Source organism: Drosophila subpulchrella, chromosome 3L (assembly GCF_014743375.2).
Source record: "Drosophila subpulchrella strain 33 F10 #4 breed RU33 chromosome 3L, RU_Dsub_v1.1 Primary Assembly, whole genome shotgun sequence".
Taxonomy (NCBI): Eukaryota; Metazoa; Arthropoda; class Insecta; order Diptera; family Drosophilidae; genus Drosophila; species Drosophila subpulchrella.
In genome coordinates, this window is record NC_050612.1 from 6,963,308 (window position 1) to 6,976,078 (window position 12,771).

Sequence of the window (12,771 nt, forward strand, 5' to 3'; positions counted from 1 at the left end):
CTTTTAATTGTCGCGCCTATTAATTGCATTTGCAATGTGTTATAATTAGGGGCGCATTACGCACAATAGACCTACCCCCTCAATCGATATCTTAAATGGGAACGCAGAGTGGGAACGAATTTAAAATGTAAATGTCGAATGATTGGAACCATACTTATTTAAAGTAATTAATTAAAGCAAGAGAAAGAAAGAAAATTCTGTAAAGCTTTGAATTTATTCAAAGGATTTCTCCCGATAGCTTGGAAATTGAAAATGATTGGTAGATTTGTAGTTTCAGTAAAATGGGGTTCGCTATGAAAACCAGGTTGCTTCTTTAAACTTTTTTGAGTTTAAGACTTTTTTATCACCAGAAGAAAATTTGTATGTGTAATAAATATTTATAAATTCAAAACAAAAGAAATAAAATGTATTTTATAAAGATTTTAATATACTATAGTTTTTTAACAATTTTGGCGCAATTTGTAAGTAAAACATATTTCAAACCCTAAAGGTGGCATCTTTAGACTCAGATGAGCTTGATATGTTTTTACACCGATGAATATTGTTATGTGATTTTTATTTGTAATAAATATTTATGAATTTAAAACAGAAGAAATAAATTGTACTTTATAAAGATTTTGGAGTTCTTTCGAAAAATTTAATTTAAAACAGAATTTTTTAAGACTAATTTAATGAATCAACGCCTTTTTTGACAATATCAGAGCAAGTTGTGAGTAAAAACATATTTCACAAGCTTAAAAATATGTGCATTGTCATTATCATGTTTTTTATACATTTGAAATGTAACGAGTTTTATGGATTAATTAAAACGCATTCACTGGCGCAAAAACTTGCGTAACTTATGCATATTGGCAACGCTTTTTAAGTCCATCTGGAAATCGGTTTCGCTCAGTTCTTTCATAAATTGCACCCCTTTTTGCACTTTAACCATTTTGTGGGCTGGACCGCGACAATGGGCTCTTTATGCAGACGCTTCGGGGTGAGAAATAGATGAATGGGCGCCAGCCTTTAACCCCTTTTGTGTGGGCGTCCATTTTTCGCCTATTTTTGTTTATTTTCTGGGTGAAAATTCGCCTTTTTTATTTCGCATACGCGCGCGGGTCACGTCAACAGAAAGTGCATACTTTTGTTGTCGCTGGCTGCTGCCGACCAGCAACATGAAAAATTATTTACATAAATATCCGCGCTGTCAATTGTGTGTTGTGGCATGTAAAGTGACAGTAGCAGCGCAAAATGGCGTCTCTGCCGCGGTCGGCGTCGTACGTGACTGCACACTTTTTTCGCCACTCGCCGCCCCAAAATGTGGGCGGGACTATCAAATGCAAATGCATTGTGCATGTCGAGGCACTTAGAGAAAACTCTATTAGCTGGACTCAGATAGGTATTTTCTAAATATCTTTAGAAATGTATAATTGTTGGGTGGTGAGTGGTTTGTAAGTATTAAAAGTTGCATTGTTTTTAAAGAACAATTTAATAAAAAATTGCTTTTACTTCCTAATAAATATTTTATTTGGTGTTTAATTTATTTTTATACTCGTTAATCGTATACTATATTCGTCGGAAAGTATAAAACAGGTAGAAGGGAGCGTTTCCGACTACATAAAGTGTATATATTCTTGATCAGTATCACTAACCGAGTCGTTCTAGTCATTTCCGTCTGTCCGTATCAACGATGAGATCTCGGAAACTATAAGAGCTAGAATGTTGGAACTTGGCGTACAGATCAACAAGGTACAAACGACTATTTTACTAAAAAATTTTGTATATTTATTTTGTTTGTTTTGTTAAGATGTTCCTATTATTAATACCCATCTTCATGCCAGAAATTATTGAAATCGGACCAGTCATTGTAATGTTATAACTAAATAATAATCATTTTCTTTGCAATTCAATCCAGGTTGCACACTACATGTAAATGTACAGTAAATTAGCTGTTTTCACTGTTACGCCACCAAGCCGCTAGGGGCGCTATAGGCTAGTTGGCGCTGTAGGCACTCCCGTAAGCTGAGTGACGGGTATCTGATAGTCGAAGCCATAGACTATAGTTTTCTCTAGTTTTCTATCGATTCTATAATTTCGTATTTTAAGTAATAGAGATCTATTTGAAATCGTTTAAACAAAACTTAATTTAAATACCTAATTCTAGTGTCGAAAATACAATTAAATTCTATTTTCTTGCATATTTAGTAAATATTATGCTTAATACCCGTGATATCTTTATCTGTAACCATAATTTATTCACCGAAACTTTCAACGAAAAGTGAGAATATGATTTTTAAGATAAATGAGATATAAAAACTGATCCAAAAAATATAGAATTAATGAAAAAAACATCAATAAAATATACTTTAATTCTTTATAACTTTTATCTTTACATTTACATTTTGTACATTTTTTCTCTGTGTGGGCTTGAATAATGGGCGGGCGGGATGCAGCGCGTTTCGAAGGGAATGCGGTGTGTCAGTGGCGGTCAGACGTCAACGTTATGGCTGCCAAAGTTTTCAATTTTCCACTTAATTGCTTTCAATTAAGCAAAGAGTCCTCTTTAGTCCCCCACACGAACTCAACTCGACTCGACTGGACTCCTCGACTCGATCCCGACCCCACTGCCTATATGTTTGCGTACGTCCGTGTGCGTCTCGTTATGTCCGTTCAATTAAATTACACACTAAAGCGCTGCGCTGCAGCAGAGTCCTGCAAGTCCTGCCCCGTCCGTCAGCCCAGTCAGTCCATCCAGTTCGTGTCACAACCTCTGGAAAGGACCTCGCCGCATTGTTATCATTGTCAAGAAGCTGCAGCAACGGCCTCTGCTGCGATTGCTGAGCAAAACCTTTTTCGGATGGCAGTACAGTGGGTCCCAACTGAATTTTATACTTATTATAAAATAGCTTATTAGTAATACCTTTCAAAATCTATCATGTACATTTCTAAATTTATAAAACAGGGATACTAAATGAAATTATGTTACGTTTTTTAAACCATTAATTTTATCAAGTATTACATTACATAAAAGAAATATAAGTTAGGAACAAGTAATATGATATATAATATAATATATTTACATATATAAGTATTATATATATTAAATTTCAAAATTTCGGAAACATTTAATAATTTATAAAAAAAAATTAATTTTTTAATGCTACATCCCCTCTGTAGATACCAAATCGGTTTAAGGGTAGGTTCTAAAAACTACTTTATCATAACACTTATTTTCTAATCGCCTCCATAATTGCTTTCTCTGGAAATGTGTGAAAACCAGTTTTGTATTAAAGAATTGTATTACACTGAGCTATTTAATTTCCACATCTAGCTGTGCCTGGCCCAATTGGGTGGTCTGTTTGACTGTAAAAACTCTTTCAATTAGTCGAGATGTGATGGAGTTTCAAATTATAGAACAAACATTAAAATGAAGCAAGCCATAATGACTAATTCTCCTTTAACCAAATCGTTTGTTGACCTGCCCAATCCACTGTGCACCCGCACAGTTCGGCATATGAGAGCTTGTGTTTGTTTGTTTGTTGCCCGTTGCTGCGTGTTTTTGACAGTAAGCGGGGTTTGTGGGCGCCTTGATTGTTGCACTTGCCCCTCCAGAGCGCGGGGCCAAAGGTCACCGGAGAGCGAGCGAGATGCGAGGCAAACAAGTGAACAAATAAACAAACAGAGCCACGTTAACCCGCTCCAAAAAGCGCTCGACTACGAGGCCCAGGCTCCTTTGAGCCGGCCTTCTCCCATTGCACAACATGCAGAAGAGCGTGTAATGCGACTGTCTGCATTCCCCAAATGCCCCTGCCCATCTTTTTCTCTAAGTGTACAGGGGAGGTCAAGAAAATGATGATCTTAAAATATATTAAATTGTAGATTATGTCTCCAAACAACCTTATATTGCAATATCACGATCTGTTATTTAATTTTTGACAAATATAAAAACTTTTAAGATTTCAAATCTCCTTTTTTAGTATATATCTCTTTAATTGTTTGAATTTAAAATATAATTTTGTAAAGAACGAGCCCTGTTAATGTGAATATAAGATCAAGATAAGCCCACACAGAAAGAAAAACACGTAAGGATCAATTTGCTATTGAAAAATGCTAAATTTACGTATTTTTTATGACGCATCATTTTTACCATAGAATAATGTGATATTGATACCATAAATCGTAAAGTTTTCGATATCTCGGTCTTCAAAAATTCTCTCAAAAGAAAAAAGAAATAAAAACAATCTTATTTACCATGTACAACAATTATAAGTTGCCACAAAAATTCTACAACTATTATTTTGACCACAACTGTCTGTGAGATGTACTTAACAACAAGTGCTGCATGCGGTTGGCTAATGCTGGGGAAAGTCTCATACCGTGCAACCCGCAACTGACCAGGATGCACCACCTAAAGAGCCCCCAAAAACAACATAAACCACCCCGAACCACCCACGTACACACCCACACACAGGTGGAGATTTCGGCGCCTTTGTAAAGGGCCAAAAGGATATTTTAATTACATTTACGCAAAATTGCAAAATTGAATAAGGCCATGGTCAGGTGGGCGAAAGTGTGTGTGGGTGGACTGCGATGGCGATTGTGGTGGATGGAAGGCCGAATCCTTTAAGCTGCAATGTAAACAACGGAAAAGCATTACTAAGACAGCAGGAAATCTGTTTAAGGTTATTAAACAACCATGATGACCCTGGATGCATTTCATCTGGCCCTCCCCTCATTGTAATTACACTCGGTCGATGGAACCCAGTAAATTGCTCATTTACTGCGAAATGGATCGGGGGTTATGGGAAGACCGGAATCTGGTCAAGTGTGGATAAGTACCGAACAGTGAGACGCCTTATAGAGATTGATTTGAGGGGGGATTCGAAAGTAACTTTCGGTACTTATGGCTGCACAAACTTGGGCATTCCCTTTGATTCCCTGAGTTAGTTAGTTTAGAACGAGTCTGGGTTGCAACGCACTCTATGTCATTACAAATTGCTACCAATTTTGAGTCCTGGGTAACTTATACTTAAGCTAAATGCGACAAATCAATAAAGCAAATGAGCATAACTTAGAATTTAAATTTGAGGATTCCGCTTTGGGTTGATTTAAATACCAGAAGAAGCAAGATATTGAATGACTGAATGTGATCTGACAATAAATTTGCCCAAAATAAACCACGTTTCATCCGAAAATGCGTAAAACGTGTAAAGTTGTTTATCTAACTTCTTTTTTGGTTCTCCTAATACTTAAGTTAGCCTTAATTTAATTCTTATAAATGTATTTAAAGCATATAAAATAAAAAAATTATGGGCACATATATTTATGACTAATAAATTCTGAAATTGAGGAATACTTTTTCTATTCCCCTGTTATCTACATCCACAATCGCAATCTTCTGCGGCAAACTAGTGAAACTATAAATCCGTTGGCAAATTTGATTTCAGCCCATTCCGTTTGTCCGCGTAGGTAGGACACATTTCAGCACTTACCGGTGGTCAGAGGGGGTCTCTCGGCCAAAACCCACTTCCCACTCCAGGGCCACCTACATGCGGCACAGCAGTTGGCCAGGTCCTCGGAAACCAACACGAAGCGAAATGGAAACCAACCAGTTGGAGCCAAACAGAAAAAAGCTTTCAAAAATATAGAGTTGTTAAAAAATCAATAAAATAGGGTTAAGAAATGTTGGTCAAATATTTAAAAAAAATGTTTTTTTAATATTTAAAAAAAAACTTGAAACCCTTTTTGGTTTTGTAAGATACTACTTTTAAATGTTAAATTTGATGTTTTCCAAAATATTGAGAACGATTTCGGTGTTGCTGTGAGTTAAGCTATTCGCTTTTATTTTCCCCATTTCAAATCAGTTATTCGTTTTGAGGGTATTAAAGTACAATTAATTCCAAGAACTTATTTCGCAAACTTTGGATCAGTGTAGAACAACGAAACCTCTCTGAGGCCGTAAGCCTAATCGAACACGTTTCATATGACTGCGGCGCTAAAGATTACATTTTAATCTCTCCGCCTGCCGTCTCGCTCTCCCGTCGTTCTTCCCTCTCTTTCCCCGCCGTTCCTGCCAGGGCAACTAATCAATGCCCCGTACTTGATTTTAACTTGCTTGTAATTGGGCAGCGATAGAGAGATTCGACCGGCGACGACAGCCAGGCGATAAATGTCCGAAAAATTCTAGCCGCGTACAGTTCGCCCCTCTCTTTCCCCGAGCATCGGCCGTCCTTTTCTATATATGTGTGTAGCTTGTCCAGCGGTGTGAAATTACCGTTTAATGAAAAAAGCTCCAACAGCTTCCCCCAACTAAGTAGAAAAGAGTCCTCACAAAAAGATACAGCCACTGCTATTTGTGACCAGGTGCGTAGTCGGAAAACCTCAACGGGTACCTAATCGCGCACATAAAACAAATGTGGGTCTACTAAAAACTTAAAAAATATGAAAATTAAAAAGGTAAACTATTGTTAATTGTATTAAAGTTTAAAGTACGGATTGTAGTTTTTAAAATTATACAAATTAATTAATTTAACATCAGTGTGTAACAAGCCAAATAATGATGCTATAGTTTTCCCCTTAGGGTTTAAGCCACAGCAGTCGATTTATTAATAAAATACATCAAACGGTTTAAAAAGCTTTATTTGTAGTAGAATTAATAAATATAAATAATAACAATATAAAACAATACAAAATAATACCACAACTTATTTAAAAAACAATTCTTTTCTTAGGATCGCTCGATATAAGAATGGATGAATTTTAAAATACATTTATTAATTGCGCAAGTATAATTTTTTAAAAGGTAAAATACAGAAGAACATTTTTTTTGTTGTATGTTCTATAGCGAAATCCATCCATATATAACTAACCAGGCACTTATCGGATTTTAATTTACATCTCTTACTCTTTTTCTTCGTGTGATGTTCACAATCTCAGATAGCTGGATCTGCCGCCCGGTCCGATAAAGTTATGCAACATTCTTGAGGGGGCCGATTTCTCGACGCCTCTGGCCATGATTTTGGCCATAGTCGCGGTCGCAGTCACAGTCGGAATCAGAATCAGAATCCGCATAAGAATCCGAATCGGAATCGGAGAGTGCGCGTAGGTAGTTAGATATTTTCTGCTGAAATGCGGGAAATTGCCACCGCTGCAAGCTCACATACAAACGCAGCACGTGACAAGGTGAAATAAAATGAGAAGCCATCAGCGGATGGCCGCAGATGCCCGAGGTTCAGCTCCTCGGCTCGGTTCGCAGTTACAGATACGGATAGCACCGCGGAAGATACATGACGATACAACATCTTATTAGTTTTTAGTGCGGCAATGTCGGCTGCTAGATGCTTTTCGCATCCAACTGCAGTAGCAGTTGCAAAATTTGCATACCAGTCGGGCGAATATTCCGCCGGCTACCGTTGACATCTTATTGCATTCCTCAGTGTCACTGGCTTTATTGGCTTGGCCGGAACTCCAGTTGGGTTCTGTCATTACAGATATCTGTTATATGATATTAAATTAGCAACCCTTCTGAAACAAACTATAATATTTGATGATGTTTTAATTATTTGGTTATTAATACTTGGGGTTAACTGTACTTCTCTCATTGAGTTAAACTACTGTTTCGGTAAAATTTAGATTTTAATTATCATGTGGGTTTTAGCTGACTGAAAACTCTAATCTAAAAACCACGTTCTCGTTAAGATAGCAGGTACTTACTCAACAGATAATTTGTTTTAACCGAGAACCTAAACTTAATCTGAAACGTTCTGTTAAAATGTAAAATGTAAATGTAAAAGGATCTTAAAACATTTATTTGGTAATGTTTTATGACCTTCTTTAAAAGAAAATTGCAATGAAATAGTTTGGATCTATATCATTAAAAGTTAGATTTATCATCAAAATTAAGGATAAGCTCAGAAACCCTTTAGAGCTATTCAAGTAATAAAAACATTGGTTGAGCTTATGAATTGTATCGTTACCATGTAACTTTTTTTTAATTACTGAATGGTATTGGTTTTATGAATTGTATTGTTACCATGTAACTTTTTTTTTAATTACTGAATTGTATTGATTTTTTTTAGCCAATTTGGTTTTGTAACCGTAACATATAATATAATCTTTTGTAATAAAACCATAAAGTAAAGTTATCTTTTCGAACAAAAGAAAGGGTGCACTTAGGATTTCGCCAGACAACCGCCGGAACTCTCCCGATCGCTTTCCAACCTTGATTATTCAGACCTTTTAACCGGCTACCGCCACGCTCAATGACAGTTAACCCATTGCAATTGCCTTGCCGACACCGCCAGCCAGAAAGAAAACCCTATTAACCTTTGCAACTCCCGATGTTAACTAGAAACGGCGGGGGGTACTGATACTGGGCACTTCCTCATATCATCCTGCTGGTGCCGCGATTGGTGTTGCTTTTATTGCAGCTGCCTTCGACTGAAACTCCGGTCGCACTTTGCACAATTTACGTGCACATAAATTACCATTAATTAAATATTTCTGCGCTAATGCCATCCGAGCGGCGAGCTGCGAGCGGCCTCCCTTTCCCGGTAATCACGGCGACTTTTGGTCATTCCAGGGGACTGGGAAGTGGTCTTCTTTAAACCGACAAGTGACACAGACACCGAGATCTGAGAAGGCACTGGGAAAAATATATCAACTACAGCTTTACCATCAAAAATATATATATTTAGCTACATCTCTTTAAAGACCATAAAATCTTAATGAACCAATGTTGTAACAAGAAAATATATAAATGTATAATTAAAAGTTGCTCCATAAAAAAAAAAATGTTATAACAAGTATCATTTTAAAAAGAATTTTAAAATTTTGTTAAAGTTGGGATACTTTTAAAAACCTTTGAGCTTAGAAATAATAACTCATCTCAATATCTTAAAAATATAAATATTAGATTTTAAGCATAAGTGTTATTTTTCTTTGTGTAGAACCCTCCACCAATACAGCTAAGGACGTTCATTAGGCTTAATGTAGCGGAGCAGTCGTATAAAGAGGGTTTCCCCGCCCCTCCCTTTTTGCATATGACAAACGCGCAGGCGCGTGGCCCCAACGAGACTTCGGGCTACCAGCTCCTTGGGGCCTTTAAATTTATGGAATTATGAATAATATTTTAAGAGGGCCCCGAGGGCGGCCACCGGGCACTGAAACTTAAACCGCGGAGTCCGACTGTCCGACTGAAGTTGGGTTCAAGTGGAAGTTGGGTTAGTTCTGCTGGCTGATTGCCCGCGACGGTGACGAATCGATTGATGTCTCGCTTTGAGTTATCACGTCGCTTGTCCTCGGCAACTTTCAACTTAACAAGGCCTTATCCCTCACGCACACTGAGCAAAAAATATTCCTTTCAGTAAGTAGGGAATATATTGATTTATGATAGGGCCTAGCACAAACCGGGTGGATTTGTTCTTGGAAAAATGTTCTGTTTTTCTAATGACGGTTTCATGAAATTGTTCATGGTTTTTGAACCTTTTTTCGGTTTTTTAATAAAGTATTTTTTATAGCTATGTATCATACAAATTGTATTCAAAATTTATTAAATGTAGTTTTAAATATTTGATTCTTCTTTATGAATTAATTTGTATAACTTTTTAAAGAATTAGTTTATTAAGATTGTAAGACTATTGTGTAATTTATATTCATCCAAGATATTACAAAATTTAAAAATAAAAGAAAACTATTATTGATTATGGTATGCTTAATACTAAAACTATAATTTTAAACAATATTTTCAATTTGAGAATCCAGTTCTCCTTATTTGCTCCCTCATAGGGACTTTGAGACTTATTGTTTGTCGTTTTGAAAAGCAGATTCTAACTGGGCATCATATCTTTCCAGTGTACCCCCATAGATGCCATATCTGTTCTTGTCGTGCGCTGCATTTTTGATGAAAATCACTTATAATCCCATCAACATTCCCCATCTCGCTCTCCAATTGAAAGTTAATGTCTTGTCTTCGATGGGAGTGGGAGTTTTGGGCCCCGAAGAGGGGAGTTATGGGGCGGGAGGCCCGAAACTTCGACTTGTGTTTGTGCTGGCCCGTCGACCATGGCTTTTTATTGATGATGTCTTTGTTTATTTGTTGTTCTCATGTTGTCGCATTGCTTGTTGTTCCTGCTGCCGTCGCTGTTGTTCTTGTTGGACGCGCTTCAGCAATTTGTTGTTAAATATATCAAAAAAAGAAAAGCAAAGCCAACGCAAACACATCAAACGCCAATGCCAAGCCAGCAGCGAGCACTAAATAATTACCGAACAACATCCGGTGCTCCGTTACCGAGGACATCAAGGGGATTCCCCCCGGGTTCTTCCCTCCGATTCTCGCGCTCGTCGAGAGTTGACAAAGTGCTTCACTTAATATCGCATGACGCTTTCCAATGATGGCATCGCGAGAGAAAGATCTCGGATGATTCTTCTCTCGGTATTATAAACGCATTCACTTAAACGAGCTGAGGGGGAGATCTTCTAGCCGAAGGGATTAGGGGAATGTTTAGTGGTAGCAGATGGGAAAATAAATTGGGAGGGGCTTAAATAAAACCGAAATGTGAACCAATTTAGTCGTATTATCACTCAGATGATATCATTTCAGTTGGATAATAATCAATGTTTTTAAACTGTGTGATATTATTAACTCTAAAAGCATTTTAAAGAATATGTTAAAAAATTGTTTTGTTGCTTAAGTTGTTCTTAAGTTGCTATATAGAAAAAACACCAGAGCCCGCCTAAATCCAAATGAAATAAATCTCGACCCAACGTGTAAACATTTATCTACACCATATATCAAAGTGTCGTGCATTTGTCATAATCTTCAGATCGTAAGGCAGTACGTTTTGTAATTGCCTTCACTAATATACGACTAATCGCCATATAATTCACGCGATTTGGCAGCTGCCACGCCCCCTCGCCGAAAATAGAAATCTCGAAATGCTAAGCGCGAATTCCTTTGACAAAATCCACGCCATATACGCCCGCCGAGTATTTTTTGTTGTCGGTTATGGTATTTGTTTTTTGTTGACATTTCGCCATATGATTTCCATAAGCTGCCACAGCCGCGGCAAATGTTATGGACAAGTATTGGACCCGCTCGCACATGTTGCTGCTTATTTTAAGATGCGATATACGGCCATATACAAATCCAACAAACACAACAAATCCCCGACACCGCAACGCACTTACTTGCCAACCGAGGAGGAGGCTGAGGAGCGGCAGCGACGTCAGCTTGCAGTGACAATTGTCAATGAAGTTTCCGTAATAAATTTTCGTCTTTGGGCTGTCTGTGCGACCCTCCTTTCCCCCACTTTCCTCGCATTTTCCCGCTTTACCCCTCCAGCGACACTCCCCTTTGGGAGCTCGACACGTTTGTCGGTTTCATTCGAGTCTGTGGATATCTGTGCGGCTAGAGATGCCAGAAATCTATTCCGAAATCAGGATACCATCAGTTGGTATTTGGAAAACATGTTGGCTATCATAGTACATATATTTTAAGCAGCTTAACGTAAAGTTTTTATAGGAATGTTCAATAATCCAATATATCTTTCAAATAGATTTGTTATCATACACTTATTTTTAATATTTGACTATAAAATTAAATTTTTTTGAAGATTTGTAAACTATTTTTGAATAACTAACTTAAATAAATATAGTATAATGTTCTGTATTTGAAAGAACTTTTTGAAAAAGTCTTTTTCATTATCATTTTCAGCTCAATATTTTGTTGAAATTTGTAAAATAATATACTATCTTAGGGTATCGGGCATCGATTGGAGAATGGTTTTGCTCGCTTTTTTTTATAAATACATTAAAGACTTATGTAAACTTTAACTTATCATTTGTTTTATAGGTTAAAACCCTTTTAATTTAATTCTTGCACAAAAAAAAGTCCTTCAGTTCAATTTATAATACGAAATCCTAATTTAAATGGATCTTAAATTATTTAGGATCTTCAACCGGTGCTTGGTTTCTACTCCTAAAAATATCTAAAAAGGCCAAGTCGACAGCACTGCAGTGTGTGTGTTTCTGGGTTGCATGCAACGTGGACCGTCGAGAAGTGGAGTCCACGGCTCGTTTGCCACGCCACGAGGATTTGGTGTCGCGGCTTTTTATGAGGATCAGCTGCAGTTGCGGCCATATAAAACAAACATACGATGGGTGAAATCTATGGCCGATGCCGGCCGAACTCCCTATACCCTCTATATAGGGCGCCAGGAGGGGATCGCTAGATTGCTGGTGCTTTGAGTCTTCCCTGAGTTGTTTACGATGCTGTAAATCATGTGACAGATATGTGCGAACTAGTTTCAGGTGTCGGGTTAAGAGTGTGCTTAAGTACTTTCGGATATAGCAATAGGTATAAAAATGCCCGACCTGTATCCATAAGTAAGCACGATCAGCTCCTTTTCCGGGTTTCTGATCTTTTACTATTTATAAAGATTTAAATATAACCGATTTAATTTCCTTGATCTTAGCCATTTTTTCTTCAGATACATCCTTAATATAAAAGGAATTCTTCAATCTATCAGGATCATCATAGCACTTATATTAAAAAAAAATGAAAAAAATAGTAAAACTACTTTCCTGAATTTTTAAATCGTACTTTATAAATGACTTCTTATTTATTTATTTTTTATTAAATGTTTGTCTTTTATTAATCTTTGAATTCTTTTTGTTATTAAAAATCGTTGTTCAATTTCCAAATACGTATTTTAGTTTAATTAAAAATTTCCAAATTTATTTGTACTTTTGAATTAGTTTTTAGATAAGGTTATGGTCGCTGAGTTAGAA